General features: G+C 43.8%; 1 protein-coding gene across 2 annotated transcripts in view; it reads left to right on the plus strand.

The window, feature by feature from the left end:
• HIPK2 (homeodomain interacting protein kinase 2) overlaps positions 1-12,834 on the plus strand; it is a 190,851-nt gene that overhangs the window by 41,829 nt on the left and 136,188 nt on the right. The window lies entirely within an intron of this gene.

Raw genomic sequence — 12,834 nt, forward strand, 5'->3', positions numbered from 1 at the left:
AAAAATCCCACAGAGTGGTGCTGGGTAATGGCTGGTCCTCCCAAAAGGCTTCCCAAAGATGGGAGTGGGGTTCTACGGGGTTCAGTCTTGCCACTCTTCCTGCTTAATGTTTATATGAAGCCATTGGGTGAGACTGTGGGACAGTTTGGGTGCAGTGTCACTAATATGCTGATTATATTTAGCTCTTTGTCTGTTGTTCATCAAGCCTAGATACTACAACTTAATTATTTTTCCGATGTCTGAAAGAGAGAGGGGTTCTGGATGAAAGGGTGATGCTTATTGGCAGGGATAAGCATTAGTGGAATGGGTGGTAGTAAGTGTCTGCCCCATCTACTGATGGTGTATGCCCACCTGTTGTTTAAAAGGGTCATGTTGGATCCATCACCACTCCTGGTTTCTCAGATGACAGTGGTGACCTGTTGTGCGTTTCATCATCTATAGCTGGCCTGGGGACTTTGGCTAATCCTTTCTAACGTGGATTTTGCAGTGGTCGGTCGTCCATGCTTTTATTATGGCCTGTGTTGTTCAGAAGGTCAGACTAGATGATCACAGTGGTCCCTTCTGGCCTTATAATCTATGAATTTCTAGGCTTGAGTGCTGTACTTGTGCTCTATCCGTGAACACCACCCAGAAACTATTAAAGAATGCAGTTGCCCATTGCTTGAGTAGTGCGTAGGTCTCTGCACTGGTTTCTTGTTCCATTCTGAGTGCAGTTCGAGGTGTTGGTCTTGAAGCCCTGATTTATGGGGCCTGTTTATTTGAGAGGTGGTCTCTCACCCTACACCCTACACTGAGGCAGTTAAAACGCTTACAATTCGTCCATAAAGTATGAATACCCCATGTCTGCCAGCACGTCTTTCTCAGATGGGGGCCTTGCTTTTTGGAATTCACTCCCCTTGGTAGCCGATCAGAGCCTGAGTTTTGTAACCTTCAAGGCAAGCTGCAAAAGGTCAGTATTTTGCATAGCACTTGATTTTCTGCTTTTGCTTTCTTCCTTTTCAATTGTGTAACAGTTTCTGTAATGGAAGTGGTCTAGCTGCCATGGCATTAAGCAGAACAGAAACGAGGAAATAAATATGTCAATAAATATAACTTGCATGAAAGAGAAACCTGGCGTGCAGATTGATGGCACCCAGAGAGTTCAGCTGATCCAGATGGAGGATTTTACTATTTTCTTTCTCTTAACAACGTCCCTTCCTCTGCTTTCTTTTCCTTCAGAGATTTGAGTGGTAGCACTTACTAGTCTCCCTGAACATCTTTTACTGAGCTGCTTCATCACACTCGAGGGTCTTATATCCGTTCTCCTCAAGTCAGTTATCCTTTCTTGATCTTCTGGATGTTTCCTTTTCAGAGCCCTGAAATCCATCCTGTAGTTCATCCCCAGCCCTAACTCGGGTTTTCTTTTAGGGCTAGAAAGAGCTTCCTGGATCATCCAGTTCATCCCCCTCAGTTAGACAGGATTGTCCTCCACACTGAACCCTAAGTGGCCGATGCCCTACAGTATCTTATTTCAAATAGAGCAGTGGTGGAGATATTTGGAAACCCATCAGTACATACCAAAAGACACAGGTGCAGTTTCACTAGGAGTATACAAGTCAGGTGGGGATAGGGTGACCAGACAGCAAATGTCAAAAATTGGGACAGGGGATGGGGGGTAATAGGAGCCTATATAAGAAAAAGACCCAAAAATCGGGACTGTCCCTATAAAATCGGGACATCTGGTCACCCTAGGTGGGGACAGGGGGCTTGTATTTGCCTGTGACTAGAAGTTAATCTGATGGGATTGCTCTGTTTGGCTGAAGAGTCTGACACTTCTTTCTGGAAAAGAGATATCACTGCATGCAGTGGCACATCCCATGGCTCTGCAAGTATATGGGCAAGAGAGCGAGCGAGCTTACATTACCTAAAAGAAAATAAACAATTGGGATGTTCTGTATTACCGAAAGATCTTCTCTTTGCCTGTAGCAGTGTGTAATGTTCTCACGTAGAGTGTTTCACCTCACCATCCTTTCAGTCTCCCTTAAACTGCTCAACACACTCTGGTGGAAGAAGGAATTTTGGGGATCATTTAGTTAAGTGGAAACTTCTAGTAGGGCCCTCTTTTCAGCTGCTGCCTCTTAAACAAACAGCTGATTCCATTTTTGTGTTTTAAGGAGAAAAGGACCCGAATCAAAATCCTAGATCCTAAGCCCCCAGAATCTTGTGGATGTTTGGATCTGGCCTGTCTGAATTGTTGTTGTTCAGCCCCAGCTCTAGTTCTGAGTTCTCCAGGCCCTCTCCCTTCTCATCTCCAACCCTTTTGGGCCTGATTGTCTTGCAACAGTCACCTTAAAAGACACATCAAAACAAAGGAGATTGCTGAAGATTTGGCCATAATTTTTAACTGCACAGATTTTTTTTTTTTTTTTTTTTGGTAGGATAAAGGCTAAGGAAATGGAAGGAGAGGGAGAAAATCACAGTTTAGACAGGTGTTTCTCTGTGGAGCCAAAGGGCTATTTTGTGTGCGTGTGCATTTATAGCATTTTTTTATTACTTAAAATGAAAGCAAGTTGACACTAACCTGATGGGTTCTCATCCTTAGCTTCCCAAAGTATCCTGTATTTAGCAGGAGATTCTTTGTGAGGGATTGTAATAAGCCTTGTATTTAGCAGCTCTTATTTAGCTGTGAGGTGTTGATACAGTTAATGCCGATCATGTGACAGTTAAAAGTCTCTCTCTCTCTCAGAATTGTCTGAGGTATGTGTAGCAGGCTTGAAGTACTGTTTTCCCCCTGCAGAGTAATCCAGGCCCATGTAGCCAGGTTCCTGTTTATTGTACTAACCTTACCCAGAGGCCTGTCTCTCTCCACCAGGTCTATTTCCTGATGGAAACAAACTGAAGGGAGGGACTCGCAAATAGGCAAACTGACCTTTTCAGCCCAGCTAGTGGCTGATATGAGGTTCAGATCTCATAAACAACATAAAATGCTGAATGTCACGCAATGGCCTCTTTGCAAATGAAACACTTAAAGCTACTGAGCATAAGAGGCTCAGACAGGGACTGCAGAAAACTGCCCACATCTTGCTTTAGCAAGGGTTCCTGCTGGTGACAGTGGCACATGGGAGGTGCTGTGGTTTCTCTACTGTTAGGGGAGGGCTTTACAGGTGGAAAGTCACCAAGTGAGGAGGCTGTGATGGGGGGGAAGTAGCCAGAACATCCCTTCCAGTGAGGACTCCAGAAGCACAAAAATGTGTCAGTGCTAGGCAGGGGAGAGGGCATGGGCAGGACAGAAGAGGGATGCACTGATGCAGTTCATCCCCGCTGTAGACTCTTCTGGAGCTCCTGATGGAAACCAAAGGCACTCTCTCCTCCAGATCAATCCCCACTCATGGGTGAAGAGGGGGACCAGCTGGTGCAGTTTGTATGAATCTAGGCCATAAAATAATTAAGGATCATAACCTCCCAGTAAGATAGGTTAGTACTGTTAACCCTGTTTTGAAGATGGGAAACTGAGATAGACAGGTTAAGTGACTTGTCCAAGGATACATAGAAAGCCCATGCTACGCAATGGTACTTCTGTAGGGAATACTGAACTCCCAACCTATGTACAGGACATATCTCGTCTTCAGGATATCAACAGATTAAATCTGCCAATCCATCCCCCAGCTGGGTATTGTTTAAGCTCCCATGCTCTGCCTTGCCTTCTCATTATGAAACTGAAAGCTGAAACTCTTGAATAACACACCCTCATTGAGACTTTTTTCAGCGCACGCCAAGAGATATCACAATAAACCTTCAAAACAGTTTCTGTCTGTCACAATTACGAGTCTATTTGGCTCGGCAATATTCCCCCTTCCCATGCTATCTGTGCTAAGGGGAGTCTCTCGTCTCCCCTTTAGGACCTTGGAAATCCCAATGTTTCATGGCAGCACTGGTTCCTGACTTCACTGAAAGATGCTTTTCGAAAATGTCTTTGAACTAAGCTGTTTGTGTGGGACTCTCCACACCCCTTTGTAGATCTTGATTGCTTTCTGCTGCTGTTGTCCCCTCGTTCTTTACCATGCTTCATCTTCACCTGATCCTGGGATTCTGCTAAGTGCCTAGCGCCAGAGGTCATCACAAGAGCCGGAGGCTTCCTATCCTGGCTCTAGAAGTTTTTGCTCAGCAAGATAAATATGGCAAGACTTTGTCATTGTTAAGTCATCGAGACCTGCCTCAGGCACCGTGGACTCCTAGATATCCTCTATTTGTTTGAAGAGCACTTTGACGGCTTGGTGGATTTCCACATAATTTCCATGATTTTCACAGAGGTGATGGTCTTGCTGTTATTCTTGACAGGTCTGCTGAAGAGGATTAGCTTGCCAGAGTCTAGCTCCATTTTGTCAGTGGCATAACCTATCTGATTTATGCACCTGCCGCCATCCTTTCCTTTCCTTTCAATAATATTTGTAGCAGACTGAGGAAAGGAAGGTGAGATGGCTTCTTATAATTTTCCATTATCCACACTGCCCAGCACCTGTCCCTAAGACGGTAGCTAAATAGTTAAGGGATGTCCACAGATCGTGGGAGTGCATCTCTGAATGTTGGGCCGTTGTCAGTTTCCCCTCATCAAGATCTAGAAGTCTCTGGCAGGTCAAATGGGGAGAGTCTGCAGAGAAGTAATTAGGTAGCAGAGACTCTAATGAGGCATTGTGACGGGTTGGCTCTCAGAAACCCCCTTGGCAGTGGCCACCTAATGTGCCAAGACTACTTTTATTCCTGTTTTCCCTGCCAGCTCAGAACTCCAGCACCCTGTCTTGCTGAGCCAGACTCTCCCGTGTGCTCCAAAACAGACCTAGGGTCTGAATCACTTGTCCCAAACTGCAAGTTTACCTGAAAACAGCTCACAGAAGTGTGCTTGTCTTTAGCACTCAGATGCCCAACTCCCAATGGGGTCTAAACCCAAATAAATCCATTTTACCCTGCATAAAGCTTATGCAGGGCAAACTCATAAATTGTTCGCCCTCTATAACACTGATAGAGAGATATGCACAGTTGTTTGCTCCCCCAGGTATTAATACATACTCTGAGTAAATTACTAAATAAAAAGTGATTTTATTAAATACAGAAAGTAGGATTTAAGTGGTTCCAAGTGGTAACAGACAGAACAAAGTAAGTCACCAAGCAAAATAAAATAAAATGCGCAAATCTATGTCTAATCAAACTGAATACAGATAATCTCACCCTCAGAGATGCTTCAGTAAGTTATTTCTCAGGCTGGACACCTTCCAGGCCGGGGCACAATTCTTTCCCCTGGTACAGCTCTTGTTGCAGCTCAGGTGATAGCTAGGGGATTCTTTATGATGGCTCCTCTCTCCCTCTGTTCTCTTCCACCCCTTTATATATCTTTTGCACAAGGCGGAAACTCTTTGTCCCTCTGGGTTTCCACCCCCCCGCACTGGAAAAGCACCCAAGTTAAAGATGGATTCCAGGTCAGGGGACATGATCACATGTCACTGCAAGACTTCATTACCCACTTGCCAGCACACACGTATACAGGAAGACTCAAAGGTAAAACACAGCCATCTGCAGACAATGGTCCTGGTTAATGGGAGTCATCAAGATTCCAAACCACTATTAATGGCCCACACTTTGCATAATTACAATAGGCCCTCAGAGTTATATTTTATATTTGTAGTTTCAGGTACAAGAATGATACATTTATACAAATAGGATTATCACACTCAGTATATTATAATCTTTGTAATGATACCTTACAAGAGACCTTATGCATGAAGCATATTCCAGTTACATTATATTCACTTCTTATTATGTTTTTATAAAACCATATAGTCTGCACAACGTCACAGGCATATTTTAACCTGCATCCTCAGGTGTTAGATTAATAATTAAATAACATGTGAAACAGAAACATAGCCCCATGATTTACTTAAGAAATATATAAGATCTGTTTCCATTGTGACAATTCAAATATGAAGCGGGGAAACTCCCAAGGAATTCTCAAAACACAATCCTTTGCTAAGTTATAGTTAAGTTTCCAAATATAAATATATTGATCTGCCCCTGGGATTCTGGGTTAAGTGCCTAGATCAAGAAGATGTCAAAAGAGCCTGGGGCTTAATACTTTGGATCTTGGGTACCTGGACCACATCAGGAGGATGAATACAAATAGTGATTTTCTAGTGTATATAGAGGGTAGATAGGATAGTTTGAGCTTTGTGGCTTATACTGTATTGTTTGTGAATTGTAATTAAATGATAGGATGTGACAATGTGGTCTCTTGACTCCAGTGGAAAGGTTTGATATGGTAGGGGCAGATCTTTGGCATGTGTATGGAAAGAAAAATGTGAAGCAGTGTAGATGGGACAAAGAAAGGGTTTATTTAGAAGAGTTTATTTACCCTGTAGAGCCTATAAGCTGCACCATCACAGTTATATTCCCAGATGAGCTGTTGCACAGTTTTAAGATTGTGTGTCTGATCCAGACTTTACAGACCCAGCAATAGGAAAAACAGCAATGTCTTTCAAATCATTCCTTGTTTAGCTACCAGCTGTAGTTCTTGCAATTTGGGGAGAGGTTTGGGGAGGAGGAGCTGTGATCTTTCCCATGTTTGCTTCTTTGGAACCTATTGGATTTGATATGAACTATTCAGAGGCCGGTCTATGATTTGTGTACGCATGAAGGAAAATGCTGTCTGAATTAGAAATTACTATTTAGTGAAGGCTGGGTAAGAAGGGGTGTTTGAGCCTCAAATCTTTCAACGAAAGCCCTTTAATTAGTTTTAGAATTGTCCCCTCAGTGCACTCTACATACGTTAAGTCCTGTTAATGCTAGGGGGAGTTACACAACTCATATCAAGGACAGAGCAGTCCCCATTAAATCCAGTTACTATCTATTGTGTGAGAGCCTTAAATGACTACACTAAAACTCATTATTAAAGGAAAGAGCTATCAGATTTATTTAATACATCCTATCTGACCCCGTTTCTGCATAGGACTAACTAAAACTCTCACAGTCGTGACCCAATATGCACGAGGTCTTATGTAAAACCAGATATTGATTTTCCAGGGGTTGTTTTTATATTCCAGAGTCCTGGCTACCTCTTGACCATCTAAATGGAGTGACAGGGAGTTACCCTGCATCTATGCTTGGAAAAAAGTCATGTTTAGGTCAGGCTTAATTTGTATGTGTTAGGTAAGCCCAACCTAAAGGTGATCACTTTTCCTAGTCAAGACAAAGCCTCTGAGAACACAGGAGGAGCTCCTGAGGCTAACCTCAAGGTAACCAGAAAGCCCTGTAAACATGGCTGCCAATTCTGTGCTGTGAGAGAAAAAGGCTGCTTCTTAATTCTTCCCTTTCCTGTTCCTGACTGGAAAGTGTGAGAAAGGATGTAGCTGGGGACCAGCCTAAGTCTCCTTCAGCAATGAGAGGTGGCACCATAACGGCAGGATCCTTGTGTGAAATGAATTTAGAGGGGAGCCACAAAGGCAGTTCTAGTGGTGCAGCTACTCCCAGGAAGTCTTTGCAGGTCTTTGGGCCGCAGTTTGAGAACTCATGTTCCCTGATTCCACAGTTTTTAGCCTTTCAGTCTCTTGAAGACCCATGGAATGATGACATTCCTCCAGCAGAGAAAGGCTGGGTGGGATGTTCAGAGCACATCAATGTCATATCTCGATTGACTGGGGGTGGGTCATCACATAGTAGCATAGGTTTGTTGCTTACTTTACATCCTTGTCGACCTAAGGAACTAGTATGAGATTAGAACTGTGAATCATAATCAGGCCTCTAACATGGAACTGGAGAGAGATAACCAAAGGGCCTGCCCCTATTCATGTTTTGTATTTTTAATATTATAATTGAGCACAGATCTTAAGGAAAAACCCACCATCATCCCCACAGTTTTTTAGCATCCTCCAAACATTTTGGGTTTGTATTTCTCTCAAACTAGACATGCAGACAACATTACAATAAAGATTACTCTCTTTCCCACCCCTTGACTGTCAGTCAGACAATAATTTCTTGTCACAAACTACACTGAGCAGCTAGCCAAGCCATTCTCCTATGTCATGTACCCCCAAAATATCAGCTGTGAAAAAATCATCTCAGCAAACGGAGGGAGATGTAATATTTCTTTTAAAAGAAAAACTATTCTAGTGCAGTGGTTCTCAATCAGGGGTCTGCATACCCCTGGGGGTACGCAGAGGTCTTCCAGAGGGTACAGCAACTCTGATATTTGCCTAGTTTTACAACAAGCTACATAAAAGCACTAGCGAAGTCAGTACAAACTAAAATTTCATACAATGGCTTGTTCATACTGCTCTATATACTATATACTGAAATGTAAGTACAATATTTGTATTCCAATTGATTTATTTAATAATTATATGGTAAAACCTGAGAAAGTAAACAATTTGTCAGTAATAGTGTGCTGTGACACTTCTGTATTTTTATGTCTGATTTTGCAAGCAAGTAGTTATTAAGTAAGGTGAAACTTGGGAGTATGCAAGACAAATCAGACTCCTGAAAGGGGTACAGTAGTCTCTCAAGCCACTGTTCTAGTGAATGTTGTGCCTCATGGAGAGTGAAAGGTCCTGGACTGACAATGCTAGAGTTCAGAGCCCTCTATTTAGCCAGAAGTCAAGTACAGTGCAGGCAGCCACTGTTCTTTGTCCACAACCTTTATCTGAGGGACGTGTTCTTGTGGTGACACGGTAGTTCAGTTTCTATGCTCATTCTGTGTTTGTTCTCTCTGTAGAGACTACGAAGAAGGGTGTCTGGTGCAGAGGGATTTTTTAAATGTGGCTCTGTCTCCAGGGAAACGGGACTGAAACCACCAACTTATTTCACTAAGGGGCATATACAGTGATTTGACATCAGCAATTTTTCAGTCACCGCTAATCCTGGTTGGTATCAGGACAGATCCTCAGAGGATGTAAACTGGCATATGCCAATTTACACCAACTGGGGATCTGGCCCTTAATGATGGCTATTAATTACAGTAGCACCTAGATCAGGGTTTCTGAACCCATGGGTCATGACCCATAATTGGCTCACCAGAATTTGTCAAAGGGTTGCATGGGAGTCCTGGGGGTGGGGTGTTGGGTCCTGCCCTGGGGGAGGGGAGGCCCACGGGCTTTATAGAATACACCCCACACTACTCCTGCAGTGGCGGCTCCTGCAGCTCTGGTCTCCTGGGGCTGGTTGGGCTCAGCTCCCTGCTTCAGGCGTTGCAACCTGGTGCATGGGGTCACAGTGCTGCTCAGGTTTGGTCCAGCTGTCCCTCCATCATGATGAGGGAGGGTGGAAGTCCAAATTGGAGAGTGGCTCTGTGACCCCATGTGGCAGGGCAGGTGACAGCACCACTCACATAAATTTGGCCTGGTGACCTCTGATCCACCAGGCCAAACCTGAGTGGCGCTGTGACCCCAGAGGTTGCAACGTTTGGAACAGGGAGCTGAGCCCAGCCTGCCCTGCAGGGATAGGAGATGCAGGAGATGCCACTCTGGTACACATGGTGTACTTATTTAGTACTTATTACATCAATGTGTATATTATTTATCGTGGGTAAGATATATTTAGTAAGCAAAATGTTTTTTTGCACTAAAGCTATTCACTGGGTTACGAGAGGCCATCAAGGTTTACAAATGGTTCCTGAGCCCGAAAAGGTTGAGAACCACTAACCTAGATAATTACAGCTGATGCGTTTTGTATCGCTGGCTTTAATTTTGGGGTGACTAGATCATTTAAAGTTATTTTTAGGGATATCTCTTATGGCTCTCTCCCCTTTTTTGCGTCAGGTTTTTTAACCTTAGGGATGGTGAGCAAGCAGACTGGAGTGAAAGCCATAAAGCTATAAATTACACCTCTACTAGATCCACAATATGTTACCAATTACCTCTGCTTTATTATTCATGTCCCAGGGGAAAACATGCATCCAACCACCCTACTACCCCAGAAAGGTCAGTACTAGAATGAACACTGTGACTCTTTTTAATTAGTGGAAAAACAAACATTGCCTCTGCCTCACATATGATATTGGTGTCCAGGATGACAAGTTGAGTAATTCTGCTGCATTCTCTGAGCTCATTGTGTACCACATGCTAAGTCATTCATAGCAACATTGTCACCCTGTGGAAAGTAGGGAGGAAAGCAGGCGCTGTGGGAGAAGGGTTGAAAGAGCCCAGGAGGCTGAGTAAGAGGGACCTTGGAGGTTGTTTTTGTTATACAAGTGTCAGCAAACAGTGTAGAAAATCACATCAAAGCTAGAGGTCACATCGGTAGACGAGAGCCATCTGTACTGCTTCATCGCTAGAGGTTACAGGAGCTTTACACAGCAGGTTTTGGTGTTGGGGTGGGTGTTCCCCTTGTCCTGATTACATGTTTCTTTGACTTTGCTCTAGCTTTAAAAGCTGCTTGGGGCAGCAGGGCTGAATATAGGGATTCTGGAGCAAAGTAGAGTGCTCAGCACGCTGGCAGGGGTGAAAGTAATTTAAAAGTCTTACCAGTACAGGGGCCTGGCTCTGGGCCCTGGAAGGGGTGGGGCCTCGGGTGGAAGTGGCGAGGCTATGGGTTAGCCTCCCCCAGCCAGCCCTTCAGCGCTGCCCAGCTTGTGCCGCCCGGGGCTCTGGCGGTGATTTAAAGGGCCTGGGGCTCTGGCTGTGGCAGCGGCGGCCACCAGGCCCTTTTAAATCATCGGGCCCCGGAGCAGCTGCCCCTTTTGCTCCCCCTCTTGGTGGCCCTGGGGGGGCAAAAGGGGCCACGACGTTAAAGCGTTGCCATGGCAGCGCTTTAATGTCAGCTGTGTACTGGCCCGTACCGGCGACCACTTCTTACCGGTACACCGTACTGGCCTACGTTCACCTCTGCGTGCTGGTCATTTACATGCAATTACACCGAATGCACTTTCAGCTCACCTCAGCTATTTCATAAGAGGTTCCTGGTTTCTGGCTCCTGGGAATTAACTGAAAGATTTGTGCATGTGTTTGCTTAACTGAGTTCTTTTCTCTGTGCTAATCAGCTTTGAAACTAGGAAGTAACTATATATGTAGCTGCACATATATATGATTATATATACACAAACATAAAAAGATTTTAGAACATAGCAACACACCCGGGAATGGGCTAGAAGAGAGCTGGTTTCTCTCAGCAATTATGAGGAAAAAAAGCTGAGCATTGTGCACTCTCAATTCCCCTCACCTGGGAGGATGCTTCAGGTCATCTATGTATGTGTTGATTTTGTTATATTTTTGCTAGTGAAACATTCACCCTTCAAATATTTTCCTTTTAAATTGAAAACAAGTCAAAGTATGTTTGCTCTTAAAAATTCAGTGATGATGGAAGATCAGTATATTGGTTTTTTCCCCTCCCTTGTCATTCTTGGGGTTTATGACAAAACAAAGATTTGCAACTTGATGAGAAGGGGTTGAGGAGGGGTATGGTTTTCTGCTTTAACTCACTCATAGTGTCGGCTTCTTAAATACAAATCCACACTCAGCTTTGGGCAATTCACTAATTCTTCTTGCCAGCCCTATAGTCTCCACACTGGGAGGAGAAACCTGGGAGAAGTTCTGTACTTAGTCTTCCACCTTCTATGGGCTCTGAGGGGTTCCCACATTTGTGCCTTTCTAACCACAAGGTTTAGTTTGTTTGTTTTTTGGTACCTGGGTAATTAGTTCTGTTATGTTGTTTTTATAAATATCTACAGATGGTTAACATTTTTAGATTCAAAGAAAAAGAGTGCAGGAAAATAGATTTATGTCTTTTTAAAAATTTTGCGTTAATTTAGAGCTAGATTCTGCTGCTCTCTTACTCATGCCAAATGTTACCTTATTCCAAGAACAGTCCTTTTAACTTTCAGCAGGATCTACTTTCCAGTTATGGTACTACTCATTGTGAATGTGAATGGAAAAAATGCGGCCCATTGTGATTTATGAAACCAAGGGAACTGATAGCAGGAGCTAAGGCTAATCTTTGCATAATATCTGTTTTCACTATCCATAAATGCTGACAAGCATTATGCAAGATTCTCACATACAGTTCTGGCAAGGGACTTCAATTATGACTTGAAACATCACCAGCTGTTCCAGTCCTGGGTCCACAAACTTCTGTCAGCACACCTCAATTCTGACTTTCAATACCTCTTCCTATTCCCATCCTGGACTTCTACTAAGCAGAAAACATGAACTGTACAGTGGTTTTATGTATACAGAAAGAGGACTTGAGTGAGGACCCTTCCTCCCCCCTAACGATGTCATGTATGACATACATCAGGGGTTGAACTTTGGTCTGCAGAAGTAAAAGACTATTTCAGTACCCCACTACACCATCTCTCCATCAATGCCAAGGCCTTGTCTACACTACAGGGGGAGATTGATCTAAGTTACGCAACTTCAGCTACGTGAATAACGTAGCTGAAGTCAACATACTTAGATCTGCTTACCGCAGGGTCCACACTACGCTATGTCTCCTGTCGACTCCCCTTTTGCTTCTCGTTCAGGTGGAGTACAGGAGTCGATGGGAGAGCAATCTGCTGTCGATTTAGTGGGTCTTCACTAGACCCGCTAAATCGACTGCCGATGCATCGATCACTGCATGTCGATCCCTTGGTAAGTGTAGACAAGCCTTAAGTTGTTGCTGGAGATAATGGGACCAGAAGGATGTTTAGTTGCAAAAGGTAAACCTAATCCTTAGGTTATTGTTATTAAAAAAGGAGAGAGGGAGACTAATAGTCGCTATTAGTATATATGATTCAGTTAGTACTGACCCTTTGTTTTACTGTACTGCACTTTATTTGCAATGGATACGTCTCTCGGTTTGTAAGAGCCTGATCATTTTCTAGCTGTTGCTGAAGTTTCC

The sequence above is a fragment of the Malaclemys terrapin genome, chromosome 1, assembly GCF_027887155.1.
Source record: "Malaclemys terrapin pileata isolate rMalTer1 chromosome 1, rMalTer1.hap1, whole genome shotgun sequence".
Classification (NCBI taxonomy): domain Eukaryota; kingdom Metazoa; phylum Chordata; order Testudines; family Emydidae; genus Malaclemys; species Malaclemys terrapin.